The sequence below is a fragment of the Dama dama genome, chromosome 20, assembly GCF_033118175.1.
Source record: "Dama dama isolate Ldn47 chromosome 20, ASM3311817v1, whole genome shotgun sequence".
Classification (NCBI taxonomy): domain Eukaryota; kingdom Metazoa; phylum Chordata; class Mammalia; order Artiodactyla; family Cervidae; genus Dama; species Dama dama.
In genome coordinates, this window is record NC_083700.1 from 52,813,888 (window position 1) to 52,832,709 (window position 18,822).

The following is an 18,822-nucleotide window of genomic DNA, read 5'->3' on the forward strand; positions in this document are numbered from 1 at the left end:
CCAAAGTATTGGAGGTTCAGCTTCAACATCAGTCCTTCCAATGAACACCCAGGACTCGATCTCCTTTACGATGGACTGGTTGGATCTCCTTGCAGTCCAAGGGACTCCCAAGGTCTTCTCCAATAACACAGTTCAAAAGCATCAATTCTTCAGCACTCTTCCCATTCAGCACTCAGCTTTCTTTAGAGTCCAACTCTCACATCCATACGTGACTACTGGAAAAACCATAGCCTTGACTAGACAAACCTTTGTTGGCAAAGTAATGTCTCTGATTTTAATATGCTGTCTGGGTTGGTCATAACTTCTCTTCCAAAGAGTAAGTGTCTTATAATTTCATGGCTGCAATCACCACCTGCAATGATTTTGGAGCCCCAAAAAATAAAGTCAGCCACTCTTTCCACTGTTTTCCCATTTATTTGCCATGAAGTGATGGGACTGGATGCCATGATCTTAGTTTCCTGAATGTTGAGCTTTAAGCCAACTTTTTCACTCTCCTCTTTCACTTTCATCAAGAGGCTCTTTAGTTCTTCAATTTCTGCCATAAGTGTGGTGTCATCTGCATATTTGATATTTTTGCATTTTGATATTTCTCCCAGCAATCTTGATTCCAGCTTGTGCTTCATCCAGCCCAGCATTTCTCATGATGTACTCTGCATAGAAGTTAAATAAGCAGGGTGACAATATACAGCCTTGGCATACTCCTTTTCCTATTTGGAATCAGTCTGTTGTTTCATGTCCAGTTCTAACTGTTGCTTCCTGACCTGCATATAGGTTTCTGAAGAGGCAGGTCAGGTGGTCTGGTATTCCCATCTCTTTCAGAATTTTCCACAGTTTATTGTGATCCACACAGTCAAAGGCTTTGGCATAGTCAATAAAGCAGAAATAGATGTTTTCTGAAACTCTCTTGCTTTTTCGATGATCCAGCGGAGGTTGGCAATTTGATCTCTGGTTCTTCTGCCTTTTCTAAAACCAGCTTGAACATCTGGAAGTTCACGGTTCACGTATTGCTGAAGCCTGGCTTGGAGAATTTTGAGCATTACTTTACTAGCGTTTGAGATGAGTGCAATTGTGCGGTAGTTTGAGCATTCTTTGGCATTGACTTTCTTTGGGATTGGAATGAAAATTGACCTTTTCCAGTCCTGTGGCCACTGTTGAGTTTTACAAATTTGTTGGCATATTGAGTGCAGCACTTTCACAGCATCATCTTTTAGGATTTGAAATAGCTCAACTGGAATTCCATCACCTCCACTAGCTTTATTCGTAGTGATGCTTCCTAAGGCCCACTTAGCTTCACATTCCAGAATGTCTGGCTCTAGATGGGTGATCACACCATCATGATTAACTGGGTCATGAAGATCTTTTTTGTACAGTTCTTCTGTGTATTCTTGCCACCTCTTCTTAATATCTTCTGCTTCTGTCAGGTCCATACCATTTCTGTCCTTTATTGAGCCCATCTCTGCATGAAATCTTCCCTTGCTATCTCTAATTTTCTTTAAGAGATCGCTAGTCTTTCCCATTCTGTTGTTTTCCTCTATTTCTTTGCATTGATCACTGAAGAAAGCTTTCTTATCTCTCCTTGCTATTCTTTGCAACTCTGCATTCAAATGGGAATATCTTTCCTTTTCCCCTTTGCTTTTTGCTTCTCTTCTTTTCACAGCTATGTGTAAGGCCTCCCCAAGCAACCATTTTGCTTTTTTGCATTTCTTTTTCTTGGGGATGATCTTGATCCCTGTCTCCTGTACAATGTCATGAACCTCCATCCATAGTTATCAGGCACTCTATCAGATCTAGTCCCTTAAATCTATTTCTCACTTCCACTGTATAGTCATAAGCAATTTGATTTAGCTCATACCTGAATGGTCTAGTGGTTTTCCCCACTTTCTTCAATGTAAGTCTGAATTTGGCAATAAGGAGTTCATGATCTGAGCCACAGTCAGCTCCTGGTCTTGTTTTTGCTGACTGTATAGAGCTTCTCCATTTTTGGCTGCAAAGAATATAATCAATCTGACTTCGGTGTTGACCATCTAGTGATGTCCCTGTGTACAGTCTTCTCTTGTGTTGTTGGAAGAGGGTGTTTGCTATGACCAGTGCGTTCTCTTGACAGAACTCTATTAGCCTTTACCCTGCTTCATTCTGTACTCCAAGGCCAAATTTGCCTGTTACTCCAGGTGTTTCTTGACTTCCTACTTTTGCATTCCAGTCCCACACTTGGATTACTGTAATATTAAATGGTTTGCCTCAGAAACAAACAGAGATCATTCTGTCATTTTTGAGATTGCACCCAAGTACTGCACTTCAGAGTCTTTTGTTGACAATGAGGGCTACTCCGTTTCTTCTAAGGGATTCTTGCCCAGAGTAGTAGATACAATGGTCATCTGAATTAAATTTGCCCATTCCAGTCCATTTTAGTTCACTGATTCTTAAAATGTCGATGTTCACACTTGCCGTCTCCTGTTTGACCACTTTCAATTTACTTTGATTCATGTACCTAACATTCCCTGTTCCTACGCAATATTGTTCTTTATAGCATCAGACTTTACTTTCACCACCAGACACATCCACAATGGGGTGTTGTTTCTGCTTTGGCTCAGCCTCTTCATTCCTTCTGGAGCTATTTCTCCACTCTTCTCCAGTAGCATAGTGGCCACCTATCAACCTGGAGAGTTCATCTTTCAATGTTATATCTTTTTGCCTTTTCATACTGTTCATGGGGTTCTCAAGGCACCAGTGCTAGAGTGGTTTGCGACTCCCTTCTTCAGGGGACCACATTTTGTCAGAACTCTCCACCATGACCCATCCATCTTGGGTGGTCCTACACGGCATGGCTCATAGTTTCATCGAGTTAGACAAGGTTGTGATCCATGTGATAGGTTTGGTTAGTTTTCTGTGGTTGTAGTTTTCATTCTGTCTGCCCTCTGACAGATGAGGATCAGAGGCTTGTGGAAGCTTCCTAGTGGGAGGGACTGTGGTGGTGGTTTAGTCACTCAGTTGTGTCTCTTTGCCATCCCATGAACTGAAGACCACCAGGCTCCTCTGTCCATGGGATTCTCCAGGCAAGAATACTGGAGTGGGTTGTCATTTCCTTCTCCAGGGAGATCTTCCCAACCCAGTGACTGAACCTGGGTCTCCTGCATTGCAGGCAGATTCTTTAGCAGCTGAGGTACATGGGAGGTACCAGCTGTGGGCAAAACTGGGTCTTGCTCTGGTAGGCAGGGCCATGCTCAGTAAATCTTTAATCCAATTTTCTGCTGATGGTTGGGGCTGTATTCCCTCCCTGTAGTTTGGCCTGAGGCCAAATTATGTAGGGGTAATGAGTGGTAATGTCAACCTCCTTCAAAGGGACTTAACTGTCTACCATTACCAAACTCCCTCTGCTAAATCAGAAATCCAATACAATACAAAACTCAAATAAGTTAATGTCACTAGACTGTTGAGCCACAGGCTATGGCAAGTACAGTTACTATATGCTAAATGCTAGGGACTGTTAAGTGCTTTATAGTTATTATCTTCTTTGGTCCTCAGCACAAAATATGATATGGGTATTATTATTCCATTCTACACATGGGAAAACTGGAGCATGGATGCATTAAGTGACAGAACAGCTGTGAAGAGGTATAACCACAATTCAAACAGGAATTTGAATTGATTCTAATGTCTAAGTTCCTCCATACTATATTTTGCTTAATTTTGTATACATGTTACTATGAAATATTACCAACAACATATATGTACCTATTGTTCATGCTTGAGACTTTGTGGGACACTGAAAGTCAGGCCCTATGCTCTGCATGGGGAAAGTGGACATGAATGAACCCTTGTTCCTGGGTAAATGTGAAGCTAGTAAAGAATGAAGGCTAATCAGATCACCTGGGTTCAAATCCTAACTCTACTTCTAAATGGTGTGCAAACCTTGGGGAAGTCAGCTAATACCACGCATCTTCAATTTTCCTGCATTTTAAATGCAATAAGAGTTCCTACCACAGAGGGTTGTCAGGTGGAATCATGAGACAGATACATAGTGCCCAGAGACAGTTAGCAGAGTGCCCAGAAAATGATGGACACACAATAAAATTAACTAATCTGATTATTATCACTGACACTTTGAGCAAGCAAGGCTCCTGGGAGGTAATCACAAAGCCAGACTTCACTGTTCCTTTAAAATTCCTGCAGAGGTGAAAGGACTGCCAATGGTCCTGGGTAAAGTCTCAGACATTATCACATTTCTGAAGATTCCCAAGTAATAAAAAGAGTATTCAGATCGTTCTAAGTCATTAATGTGGCTGTGACTCCAACACCCAGTTGTCTCTAACTCCTTGTGACCCCATGGACTGTAGCCCACCAGGCTTCCCTGTCCATGAGATTCTCCAGGCAAGAATACTTGAGTGGCTTGCCATGCCCTCCTCCAGGGAATCTTCCGGACCCAGGGATAGAACCAACATCTGCTGCGTCTCCTGCATTGGCAGGCAGAGTCTTACCACTAGTGCCATTTGGGAGTCCCAAATGAAATCATTAATAACTATCTTAATTCAGAAATCAGAATGTCCAGTCCCATGTAAGAAGTACAGCCTCTCAAAAACCACCACAATGTTGTAAAGTAATTAGCCTCCAATTAAAATAAATTAATTAATTAAAAAAAAAAAGTACAGCCTCTAACCTGGTTTAATGTGAGAATGTTTCTGGGAGCATTCTGCTGAAGGCCGACTGTGTTTAGGGAGAAAGACAGGCCTCACCCTTGCCCTCTTCTCTATGGCGCCCTCTCTCCCGGTTTCATCATTTCTACTTCTCCCCAGTTTGCCACTAGGTTTTCCACCCTGCCAGAGGCAAAAAAAAAAAAAAAAAAAAAGTGAGAAGGAAGAGAGGCAGAAGGCAGAAAGTTTTTATTTTTGACTGATTCTCTTTAGGGACAGTTTCTCACCTTTGGGGACAACCTTGCTTTTGGGTGTTTAAAGATAACCCTTTCTCTCTAACAATTTCACAGAATCTTCAATATTCTTAGGAATATTTGAAAAGGGTAATGTAAATCTTGGCCTCTGACTGACCACTTCCTTTCTTCATGGCTGTCTTGTAGGGGAGCCTCCAGGCAGCAATCTTGGGAAGGATTTAAAATAATGACTTCAGGGACTTCCATGGCTGTCCAGTGATTAAGACTCTATGCTTCCAATGCAGGAGACGCGGGTTCGATCACTACTCAGAGAACTAATATTGCACATGCTGTGTGGCAAAGGCAGAAAAATGAAGAATTTTAAGTAAAATAAAATGATGACTCCAGACACAGCTCACATTTGCTCCAAGGGAACTCTTGACTCTCCCCAACAGTCTCTAGGAGTGTCCCCGTGCTCCTGACACCAGAGCATCTGGCCAGCCAGGTTTTTGTTCTTGTTGTTATTCAGTCACTCAGTCGTGTCCAACTCTTTGCAACCCCATGGACAGCAGCACACCAGGCTTCCATGTCCTTCACTATCTCCCAGAGTTTGCTCAAACTCATGTCCATTGAGTCAATGATGCCATTCAACCATCACATCCTCCGTCACCCTCTTCTCCTCCTGCCCTCAATCTTTCCCAGCATCAGGGTCTTTTCCAATGTGTCAGTTCTTCGCATCAGGTGGCAAAACTATTAGAGCTTTAGCTTCAGCATCAGTCCTGATGCTGATTTCCTTTAGGATTGACTGATTTGATCTCCTTGCTGTCCGAGGGACACTCAAGAGTCTTCTTCAGTACAACAGATCAAAAGCATAAAATTCTTTCGTCTTTTATAATTTCCAGGCAAGACTCAACAAGACACTCTGTCTCCCTAACAGCCAGGAACACATATCTCCGTTAGTCATTTTGAAACCCTTCTTCTGAAGGTGAAGCATTCTCCATGCTCCTCCTGGTAGGGATGGAAGACTCAGAGCACAGCTCTTGCAAAAGAAATCCCCCTCAAAAACCTCTGTACAATGTTACTCTCTAGATCCTTCAATATCATAGTGTGGGTGGGGTTTTTTTTTTCAGTCAATTTGTGGAAACTTGCATGAGAAACTCACGGAAATTTGCCTCTTTTGATGTTATCTCACTTTGAAATTTCATACTTATCGCATTCTAGTGCCTCAAACAAAACTCTCAATTTCATATTGTTACACTTTAAATTATCATTTTTAGTGAAATATAAAGCAACTATCATATACTGGGGTAAGTGGTATAATACAATCTCTAAGGTAATATAGAAGACAGATAAATTTTATCCAGAGTTGGGAGTAGGTGTCAGACATGGAAGTCTTCACAGAGGGAAAGACTTTTGAGTCCAGCCTGTAAGGATCTATTTACTCATCTAGCAAGTAATTATTGAGTTTGTATATCTTCCAAGCAGTTTTCTAGGTGCTTGGGATTTGTCAGTGAACAAAACAAAGATCCCCACACTCATAGAGCTTACATTCTAGTAGAAGAATGGGAGAACAGACAACAAACATAATAGATAAACTATATACCTTGATTAAAAAAGTGATAAATGCCATGAGGGAAAAGAAAAAGTAGGACTAGAACAACAAGCCCATGAAACAGAAAAGAAGAAGGACCTTCTAAGGGGAAAAACAGTATGAACAAAAGACCTGGAAGTATAAGAGGAATGGCATAATCAAATAATTGAAGATAGTGTGGAGTATAGATCAACATCAGAGATACTCAGGGCAGATCCTTCCGCCAGCTCATCTCAATGTGACCATTAGCACTGAGCACCAGTTATCTGCACACTATCCCCTCCTTCCTCCTGGAACCCAGGAGAGTTTTTCCTTTGTACTTATCCCCATGGACCCATATCTAATGCCTAAAAAGAGAGGAAGTACAAGTAGAAGAACTGGGCGGTGGGGTGGGGGTGGGGGGGTGGAAATTGTTTTATTTAAAATTCTATAAGACAGTGAGCTGAAGAGGCTTTGGTGCCTCTCCAGCAATAATGAAATAAAAAGATCAAGCACATATTCCATAGCAAGCATAGTGCTGGTGTTATAGATACGGTAATATGCAAGGCAGAGATGCTCCTTGTCTGTGTAACAAAGCAAAATGCAAAGGGAGAAGCAAGCCCCCCAGCTCTGCATGGGGTCGGCATGACTGGCACACAGAAGGGCAACAGTAAGACCCACTGCTCAGGTGCCCAGTGGTGACACCACCTGGTGACAGGCAGCACGGCTCAGCACTGGAAACAAATGAGAGATCTCTGTGCCTCCTGCTTCTCAGGCAAGCTAGACGGTAGACAGAGACTGAAAGGTAAAAAAAAAAAAAAAAAAAGTTTTTTTTAACCGAGAGGACTACAAGAACTGCAATAGTGAGTCAGGTTACAAACCAAAGGAATATGTTCTATTTGTGGATGTGGTTTCATTTCCCACACTTACCCCAGATCAATCTGACCAAAGAAAACCAGCCAACAGTAGCAACAAGGACTGTGGGCTGTGCTTTTATAGATTGAGGCCATCACAGCAACTGTATCTTGAAAGTGCTGCTGTTGTAGAACTTTTTTTTTTTTTTTTTCTTTCTTTAAATACAAACCATTGTCTTCAGAATAGAGTTAGCTCTCAGGCTAAAACTCCCCCTTAAATATCTAGCCCAAAGCCTTCCACTGAAATAGCACAGGACCTTCACCAGTAAATGGCTTCCCTGTTGGCTCAGACGGTAAATAATCCGCCTGCAATGCAGCGACCCAGGTTCGATCCCTGGGTTGGGAAGATCCCCTGGAGAAGGGGATGACAACCCACTCTAGTATTCTTACCTACAGAATCCCTCAGACTGAGGAGCCTGGCAGGCTACAGTCCGTAGAGTCGTAAAGAGTCAGACACGACTGAGCGACTAACACTTACTTCACCAATAAATAAGTTCTGGACTCCTTTCCTTAAAAAAGTTGACAATCGCCTTGGAGACACACCCCCCAAAGTAAAAGCTGGGATTCATTTGCTGTACTCAAAGACAGCAACTTAAGAAACAAACTATGTTCTCCGACTTGAAAGGAGGATGTGGTTTTATTAACAAAAAAGATTCAAGGAAAATCAAACAAAAAAAAACCCTTTCTTCTAAAGTTAGAGCCTGAGTTGCCTTTGAAAAGTGGGACTCTGCTGCCCCCTGCCGCCACTATAAAAAATGCTGAGGATGGAGTTGGAAATCACCGCTGCTGCTGCTGCTGCTAAGTCGCTTCAGTCGTGTCCGACTCTGTCCGACCCCATAGACGCCAGTCCACCAGGCTCCTCTATCCTCAGGATTCTCCAGGCAAGAACACTGGAGTGGGTTGCCATTTCCTTCTCCAATGCTTGCGTGCCTGCTAAGTCGCTTCAGTCGTATCCGACTGAGTGCAACCCTATGGACAGCAGCCCACAGGATTCTCTGTGGGCTGAGAGGATGTCCACAGAATTCTCTAGGCAAGAATACTGGAGTGGGTTGCCATTTCCTTCTCCTGGAAATCACTAAAGAACACTTTTTTCCTTTTTTTAGTTAATTTTTTGTTGGAGTATAATTGCTTTACAGTGTTGTGTTAGTTTCTGTTCAGTCGCTCAGCTGTCTCCCACTCTTTGTGACCCCATGAATCGCAGCATGCCAGGCCTCCCTGTCCTTCACCATCTCCCGGAGCTTGCTCAAACTCATGTCCATTGAGTCGGTGATGCCATCCAACCATCTCATCCTCTGTTGTCCCCTTCTCCTCCTGCCCTCAATCTTTCCCAGCATCAGGGTCTTTTCCAATGAGCTGGCACGTCACATCAGTTAGCCAAAGTATAGGGATTACTGTACAGCAAAATGAATCAGCTAAATCCCCTCTTGTTTTGGATTTCCTTCCCATTTAGGTCACCAGAGAGCACTGAGCAGAGTTCCCTGTGCCACTTCCTCTCACATACATGTACATGCATGCGTGCTAAGTCGCTTCAGTCATGTTTGACTCTTTTCGACCCCATGGACTCTAGTCCCCCAGGCTCCTCTGTCCATGAAATTCTCCAGGCAAGAATACTAGACTGAGTGGTCATTCCCTTCTCCAGGGGATCTTCTCGACCCAGGGATCAAACCCGAATCTCTTTCGTCTCCTGCATTGGCAGGTGCCCCAGGACCACTAGCGCCCCCTGGAAAGCCCAACATGTGCACACACCCCAAAACTTAGGGGTTCTAAAAACATCCTCCATCCTCTTAGCACCACTGTTACCTAAACAGAGGCTACCTGCTTGCAGCGATAAGCAGTATGAGGCCCCAGGTAGTGGCAGCTGGCTGAATAGACCTGACTCCCAGCACCTTCCCCTCTGTGCTCTTCCTGCCTAAATCCTCTGACGAGCCGTTGTGTCAGGATGACTGAGAATCTCCTACCTTCACCAGCCATGCTTCACTCATATCTGGATATCCAACACCTTCAAACCCCAAATGACTAAAACTAGCTACATTTTTCCCTCACAAGTCAACCAATAGGAAGTTGTTTGTTTTTTTTTTTTCAATGAACTCAATTGTTTTAACAGCACTACTGCTATTGTCACTGAAGCAAAAAAATCGCACACAGTCTTTGACTTTCTTCCTCTCCCTAGGCCCCAGCATCACATGAACTGCAACCTTGTTCATACCTACTGCTTCTCCATTGTTAGCCTGGGTGAGGCATCACTGGGCTTTTACTTTCCATCTGGAATGTTCCACTAACCCTCCATCCACAGTCTTCACCTCCTACCCGCTTTTCTTTACTCCAGTACATCTTAAAACTGCTGAAGGATTTATCTTTCTGAAGTTCAGCTTTGCCCATGTCACCCTATTCTTTCCCTCTGGTCTGAGAATAAACTGCAAAGACTTCACTCTGCATCAAGGCCTTCTAGGATCTGCCACCATCCGATTCTGCTACCGTGGGCAAGTCCCACACTGCAGCCACGTGGAGGCTCATGCTGGTTCCCAGACAGTCCAAGGTTTCCTCTGTGCCTCACTCCATTTGATACCTCTTCCTTCAATGAGTTTCTTCCACCACTTCCATTTCCCCAGTTCTTTACATCCAAGTCATTTGCATCTTTCAAGTTCTAGTTCAAATGCCACTTTTCCACAGAGCCTTCTCTACTTTCTTCAACTAGAACAAAGCTTTGTCTGAAGTCCAATCACATTCTATCTATTCCTTTCTTCAGTTCAAGTGAGCAAATATTTATTGAGCTCTTACAGTGTAAGGGAATATACTGGTTCTGGGGACATTGAAAGAAACACAAACAGACATGCTCACCATCTTTGTGTATCTTATAGTCTGATATTTATACTTTCCAACTTACATTCTCTTTCTGTGTATGTATTTCCCTTCTAGCCTGAAAAATTCATAAATGAGTATCAATGCTTCTATCTCCCAGACACTTATTAAGCCTTTCTCACACACAGCACCAAGCAGAGTGTATTACCTGTGTTTATTAATCAGTAAGTATTTGAATAAACCAATAAATGTATTAAGGGTACCTAGACAGCTGAATGTTAGGGTCATTATTCACTTCCCAAACTTAAGGAACTGAGTAACTCTAAGCTCAATTCAGCTCAGTCACTCTCTCATGTCTGACTCTTTTCCATCCCATGGACTGCAGCACGCCAGGCTTCCCTGTCCGTCACCAACTCCTGCAGCTTGCTCAAACTCATGTCCATAGCGTTGGTGATGCCATCCAACCATCTCATCCTCTGTCGTCCCCTTCTCCTGCCTTCAATCTTTCCCAGCATCAGGGTCTTTTCCAATGAGTCAGTTCTTTGCATGAGGTGGCCAAAGTATTGGAGTTTCAGCTTCAGCATCAGTCCTTCCAGTGAACATTCAAAATTGATTTCCTTTGAGATTGACTGGTTGGATCTCCTTGCAGTCCAAGGGACTCTCAAGAGTCTTCTCCGACACCACAGTTCTTTAAAAGCATCAGTTCTTTGGTGCTCATCTTTCTTTATAGTCCAACTCTCACATCCATACATGACTACTGGAAAACCCATAGCTTTGACTAGATGGACCTTTGCTGGCAGAGTAATGTCTCTGCTTTTTAACATGCTGTCTAGGTTGGTCATAGCTTTTCTTCCAAGGAGTAAGCATCTTTTAATTTCATGACTGCAATCACCATCTGTAGTGATTTTGGAGCCCCAAAAATTAGTCTCTGACTGTTTCCATTGTTTCCCCATCTATTTGACATGAAGTGATGGGACCAGATGCCATGATCTTAGTTTTCTGAATATTGAGTTTTAAGCCAACTTTTTCACTTTCCTCTTTCACTTTCATCAAGAGGCTGTTTAGTTCTTTGCTTTCTGCAATAAGGGTGGTGTCATCTGTGTATCTGAGATTACTGATATTTCTCCTGGCAATCTTGATTTCAGTTTGTGCATTATCCAGCCTGGCATTTCACATGATGTACTCTGCATATAAGTTAAATAAGCAGGGTGACAATATACAGCCTTGACATACTCCTTTCCCGATTTGGAACCAGTCTGTTGTTCCATGTCCAGTTCTAACTGTTGCTTCCTGACCTGCATACAGATTTTTCAGGAGGCCAGTAAGGTGGTCTGGTATTCCTATCTCTTGAAGAATTTTCCACAGTCTGTTGTGATCCACACAGTCAAAGGCTTTGGCGTAGTCAATGAAGCAGAAGTAGATGCTTTTTCAGAATTCTCTTGCTTTTTCTATGATCCAATGGATGTTGGCAACCTGATCTCAGGTTCCTCTGCCTTTTCTAAATCCAGCTTGAACATCTGGAGGTTCACGGTTCATGTATTATTATAGAAACCTGGCTTGGAAAATTTTGAGCATTACTTTGCTAGCATGTGAGATGAGTGCAACTGTGCGGTAGTCTCAACATTCTTTGGCATTGCCCTTCTTTGGGATTGGAATGAGAACTGACCTTTTCCAGTTCTGTGGCCACTGCTGAGCTGGCCACTCAATTTGCTGGCATATTGAGTGCAGCACTTCCACAGCATCATCTTTTAGGATTTGAAATAGCTCAACTGGAACTTCATCAACTCCACTAAGTGGGAGAGTGCAAAAAATCTATGAATTCTTGATTTTAAAAGTATTCACTTATTAAAGTGTACTCATAACAAAGTTCAGGTCACAAACTTCAGAATCAGATAGAACTGGTATGAATTACATCTTTTCTATTTACCAGCTGTGTGTACTGCACTATGATGGATCTGGGGGAATTACTTAACCACTCTGAGCCTCAGTTTTCCTGAGCCAAGTTTGGATGAGGATTAAATAACAATAAATGCAAGGCAACTAACACAGTCCCTGACGTGTCCATGTTTGACCAAGTGAGGCTATTACTATAGCTATTTATTTATTGCTATTGCTTACCTCTGAATCATAGCATATCAAAACCATTCCTCAGGGCTTGTCGGGAAACTGTCTCAACCGTCTTTGCCAGTCATCTTCTTTCTTGCCATCTTCCACTCAGCAGAGCTAGAGATGGCCAGTGATCAGTTCTGGCCAAAGAGACACAAGCAGATGTCTGCCAGAGAATTTCCAGAAAGATATTTGCCTTCCCACTAACAGAGATGGATATGTCTGGGAACTGCCTTCCTGCCATCCCTTCTTCCTGCCTTAAATGTAGAAAACACATTGCTTGGAGCTGCAGAAGTGTCTTGAGCTGATGAGGCAAAGGCCAGAAGAATCGATAGGCTGACTCAGAGAACACTGAGCAGCTGAGCCAACATCAGTAGTTGTCTGACTCCAGATTCCTCATGTGAGAAAAGCAAACCTTTTTTGTTTAAGCCAACGTAAATCAGTTTTTATCATTTGCAATAAAACACAATCACAACTGACTCAACCTCCTAATGGACTTTATGATATGTGTAAGAGAACATTATTAAAAGGCAAATTCGAGCTTCCCCGGTGGTCCGGTGGTCCAGTGGTTGAAAGTCTGCCTTGCAATGCAGAGCACACGCGTTTGATCCCTGGTCCCGGAAGATCCCTCATGCTGTGGAGCAACGAAGCCCATGTGCCACAACTACTGGGCCTGTGCCTTAGAGACCAGAAGCGGTAACTACAGAAGCCCACACAGCTTAGAGCCTGTGCAACAAAAGAAGCCACCGCAATGAGAAGCTGAGCACTGCAGCTGCAGAGTAGCTAGCTCCTGCTCGCCACAACTAGAGAGAGCCCACGCAGCCATGAAGACCCAGCACAGCCAAAAGTAAATAAACAAACAAATCTATTTTTAAAGCAAATTAATAACAGCTCTGTTCTTTAAAGACCCTCCAAAGGACAAAAGTCGAATACTTTTATCAAAACTTTGTATAGGAGTGTTCTACCTTAAAGTCTAAGATTAAAATTAAACTAAGAGTCATCCTGAAATCAACTAATCCTGAGGGGAAAAGCTAGAAGCACTCATTACTAAAATCTGAATTGTCAGGGAAGATTTCAGTGTGATTATCACCTAGATATGTCTCCTGCTCTAGTCTATTGTTCTATGTCTAAATAGAGAACTGTGAGTGAAACTGAAGGATCTGTGTGAATCTTTGGGTTTCCATTCAGCAAATACTCAACCCCCTTCCCCTTCCCACTGCAGATGTATTTCCTGCTCTTTGACTTTGGTCTTAGCCATGTGTCTTGTTTTTTCAATTATATTTTTGAGAATGTGACAACAGCAGAAGCTTGAAATACACTAGCATGATTGGGCTTTCCCTTTTGCACATCTGCTTTTCATCATGAATGGACTCAGGGGGCCACTGATCCAAAGAGAAGGAGAGATACTAGGAACAGACTGGATCAAATTGGCAGCTTGAAGTCAAACCTTGTCTAGCCCAGCCAATATTATATCAAATCCAGGAAAATTGCAGACGTGAGAAAAACAAAATGGAAAACAAAACAAAACATGTATATTGCTGCACACCATTGAGTTTAGGGTATATTACTCAACATTATCATAAAAATAACCGTAAAAAACTATGTCTCCAACAACTTTGTAAGATACAGATGTTTAACTTTCCTGGCTTTGGATCTCTTTAATAAAGTGGTTTTCAACCAGGAGCGATTTTGCCCCCAGGCAGATATGTGGCACATCTAGAGACTTGGACAGATGAGCCTGCCGGGCCGCAGTCCATGGGATTGCTAAGAGTCAGACCTTACAGAGCCACCAAGCATAGCACAGAGATGTTTCCTGGGATCCCTGGTGGCTTGGGTGGTAAAGAATCTGTCTGCAATTTGGAAACCTGGGTTCAATCCCTGGGTTGGGAAGATCCCCTGGAGAAGAAAATGGCAACCCACTCCAATATTTTTGCCTAGAGAATCCCATGTAGAGAGAGGAGCCTGGCCGACTACAGTCCATGGAGTTGCAAAGAGTCAGACGTGACTGAAGCGACTTAGCAAGCAGCCAGAGATATTTTAGCTTGTAGTAAATTGGGATGGGTGGCATCCAGTGGGTGGATCCCAGGAACACTGCTAAACATCCTACAATGCAAAGGACAGGCTCCACAACAAGGAATTATCCTGCCCAAACCGTCAGTAGTTTTGAACTTGAGAAACCTTGTCCTAGTAAAGTAAAATGCTAACAAGGATGACATATTCTTTCCCATTTTGCCACATACCTCTACTCAGCCAAAAGAACACCTGGGGTTATGTATGTGTGTGGCAACATTGACTGATTAACTAGTTACATGAATAAATACTTAGTGAATGCCTGTCACCATTCCAGATGCCAAGGAGCCAGGGTTGAATTAAAAGAAGAAATTTCTATTTTCATGGACCTTACAGTCTCCTGAAGCAGACAGGTGAGAAACAAGTAAGTAAAATGATTTTCGATCTCGTGCTGTCATGCATGCATGCTCAATTGTGTCTGACTCTTCTGCGACCCCATGAACTGTAGCCAGCCAGGCTCCACTGTCCATGGGATTTCCCAGTTAAGAATACTGGAGTGGGTTGCCATTTCCTTCTCCAGAGGATCTTCCCGATTCAGGGATCAAACCTGCATCTCCCGTGTCTCCTGGATCAGCAGACAGATTCTTGACCACTGAACCACCTGGGAGGCCCTGATTTTAGATCTAATGAGTAGTAAAAGGGTAATGGGATAGAGGATGATTACATGGGAAGACCTCTCTGAGTTTAACGTCATGATGAGGAAAGAGACCCAGTCATGCCATGGTTTAGGCAAAGAGCATTCTGGGCAGAGAAAACACTAAACACAATGGCCATGAGACAGAAGCAAGTGTGATTATCAGTGGAGCAGATAGAAGGCCAGTGTACTGGCAGCATACTCGGTAAGGTAGAAGATGAGGTCAGAAAGACCTCTGTAGGATCACATATTGCTGGCAGGATACCAAATCTAGATTCAAATGAAGCTTTCAGAGATGTCATGCAGTGGGAGAGCTCAGTGTCTGGCAGTGATCACAAGCAGTGTGAGCAAATATTCATGAACACGTGGGTAGAATGTTTCCCTGGTATATGTGGAAAGCTGGAGTGGGGGTGAGGACTTTACATTGAACTAAAGAGAATAAGTTAATAAGAAAGTAAGGGTGAGAGCAGGAGAATTTGAAATATTTTTGTTACTGTATCCCACAGACAGCCAATTGATCCTAATGAAACTTAGGGAGGCATCTGAAACTAGAGAAAGAAAACTATTCTGCACTTTCTTCTCTCACACAACATCTTGTGCTTCCTTGGATTGCTGCCTCTACATTCCTGGCAGGCCCTGTGTTCTGAAGACCAGAGCACTACCTCCTGACTACTTCCCAAAGATAACCCCACGGCTGTTGGCTCCAGATTTCCTCTTCTGGTGTTCTGGAGCATGGGAAAAGCTAAAAGAAATTATTTAGGATCTCTGAAGCAGAAGGGAAACCCGGAAAGTCTAGAGGCCAAGTTTATAACATGCCGTGTATCCAGAGGTGGTTTCTAGGCACAGACAATTTTTATTTTTTATGGAAACCAATGCTGTCAGATAGACCTAAGTGAGCAGGTCACTCCCGAATTGTAATTGCCCCACTTCAGCCTTGGTAAGACTTCCAACGACAAGGACTATTTTTAACTGTATCCTCAGCTCCTAGCACTAGTGTCTAATGTCTAATAAGCACTCAGTGTATGTGAGGTGAACAAATAATGCTTCATGGACTTCCCTAGTAATGCAGTGGATAGGAATCTGCCTGCTGGTACAGGGGACATGGGTTTGATCCCTGGTCCAGAAGACTCCACATGCTGAGGAGCAAAGAAGCCTGTGTGCCACAACTACTGAGCCTGCGACTTAAAGCTCCCAAGCTGCACCTTCCGAGTCTGTGTGCTGCAACCAAACCCACACGCCCAGAGCCTGTGCTCCACAACAAGAGAAGCCACAGCAATGAGAAGGGCATGCACCGCAATGAAGAGTAGCTCCTGCTACCCACAACTAGAGAAAGCCCCTGCAAAGCAAAGCAGATTCAGTGCAGCCAAAAATAAATAAAATTATTTTTTTAAATGCTTCATGAAAATAGTCTCCAACTTATAAAAGTTAGATAACACAAAACACAATAAAATAGCTGGACACATCTATTCTCAAAAAGATCTGTATATATACAGATATATACTTCCAAGAGAAAAATTACTGTAACATTCAGTCATACAACCAGTTCATTTTTTTTTTTGAGCACCTACCATGTACAATGCATTGTACTAGAAGCAGGAGACAGGGAAAAGAAAAAAGAGTAAGGCATAGATGCCTCTGGGGTGCAGAGGCCTACAACACAAAGTGGAGAAAGAAATACCTATAGTATGGTTTATTGATGGGTAGAGAGGGACAAGGAAAAAAAAAAAAGCCTATGCATGCTCCTTAGAACTGAATCTAAGACTGCCTTTTTTTTTTTTTTTAATCCTAATATATTTAAGCAAAACATTTAGAGTTCAAATTCCACACCCAGCTCTTTCTAATATAGTGGTTCTTAACTAGGGAAGATTTTGCCTCCAAAAGGACATTTGCCAATGTCTAGAAACATCTTCAATTGTCATGACTGGCAATATCCTACTGGAATATATGAAACAGAGGCCAAGCATGTTGCTAAATATTTTATAATGCACAGGACATTATGTTGCGGACAGCCTTCCACAACAAAGAATTATTCTGTCCAAAATGTCAGCAGTGCCAAGATTAAGAATCCATGATCTCGAATGAGAGAAGAATTAGGAAGTACCATGGGGGTGATAGAATTCCAGCTGAGCTATTCAAATCCTAAAAGATGATGCTGTGAAAGTGCTGCACCAATATGCCAGCAAATTTGGATAACTCAGCAGTGGCCAGGACTGAAAAAGGTGTCTTCATTCATATTCCCCCAAAAAAGGCAATGCCAAAGAATGCTCAAACTACCATAGTTGCACGCATTTCACATGCTAGCAAAGTAATGCTCAAAATTCTCCAAGCTAGGCTTCAACAGTACATGAATTGAAAACTCCCAGATGTTCAAGACAGATTTAGAAAAGGCAGAGAAACCAGAGATCAAATTGCCAATATCTGTTGGATCATAGAGAAAGCAAGAGAATTCCAGAAAAAATGTCTACTTCTGCTTCATTGACTACGCCAAAGCCTTTGTGTGGATCACAACAAACTGTGGTAAATTCTTCAAGACATAGGAATACCAGATCACCTTACTTGCCTCCTGATAAACCTGTATGTAGGTCAAGAAGCTCCCGTTAGAACTTAACATGGGACAACGGACTGGTTCCAAATTGGGAAAGGAGACGTCAAGGCTGTTTATTGTCACCCTTCTTATTTAACTTACATGTAGAGTATTTCATGAGAAATGCTAGGTTGGATGAAGTACAAGCTGGAATCAAGATTGCCAGGAGAAATATCAATAACCTCAGATATGTAGATAATACCACCCTTATCACAGAAAGCGAGGAGGAACTAAAAAGTCTCTTGATGAAAGAGCAGAGTGAAAAAAACTGGCATAAAACTCAACATTCAGAAAACTAAGATCATGGCATCTGGTCCCATCATTCCATGGCAAATAGATAGGGAAACAACGGAGACAGTGACAGACTTTATTTTCTTGGGCTCTAAAATCACTGCAGATTGTGACTGCAGCCTTGAAATTAAAAGATGCTTGTTCCTTGGAAGAAAAGCTATGACAAACCTAGACAGTATATTAAACAGCAAAGACATTACTTTGCCAACCTAGGCCCATGTAGTCAAAACTATGGTTTTTCCAGTAGTCATGTACGGATGTGAGAGTTGGACCATAAAGCAGGCTGAGAGCTGAAGAATTGATGCTTTTGAACTGTGGTGTTGGAGAAGACTCTTGAGAGTCACTTGGACTGCAAGGAGATCAAATCAGTCAATCCTAAAGGAAATCAGTCCGGAATATTCATTGGAAGGACTGATGCTGAAGCTAAAGCTCCAATACTTTGGCCACTTGATGCAAAGAACTGACTCATTGGAAAATACCCTGATGCTGGGGAAGATTGAAGGCAGGAGGAGAAGATGACAGAGGATTAGATGGTTGGGTGGCATCACCAACTCAATGGACATGAGTTTGAGCAAGCTCTGGGAGATGGTGAAGGACAGGGAAGTTTGGCGTGCTGCAGTCCACAGGTGGCAAAGAGTCAGACATGACTGAGGGACTGAACAACAACAACAATGGAAATAAAAATACAAGTAAATCATTTAATCAAAATTTCTCTAATATAGTTAATGTGATAATAGGATCATTTAATAGCCAACTCAAATGTAAGTCAATAAAACACAAGTAATGAAACAATTTTTTTTGATAACTATGAATAAAGTCTCAAGATATGTATATCTTGAGTTCAAATATTTATATTAATCAGCCATGTTCCTAGCACTGCACATCAAACACAAGGTCTTAGGAAAACACTGCTTGATTAGAATTCCAAAGTGAAGAATGTCACACAAACAGAAATTGTAGGTTCTTTTATAGCTTTCAGCTTATAGGATGTAA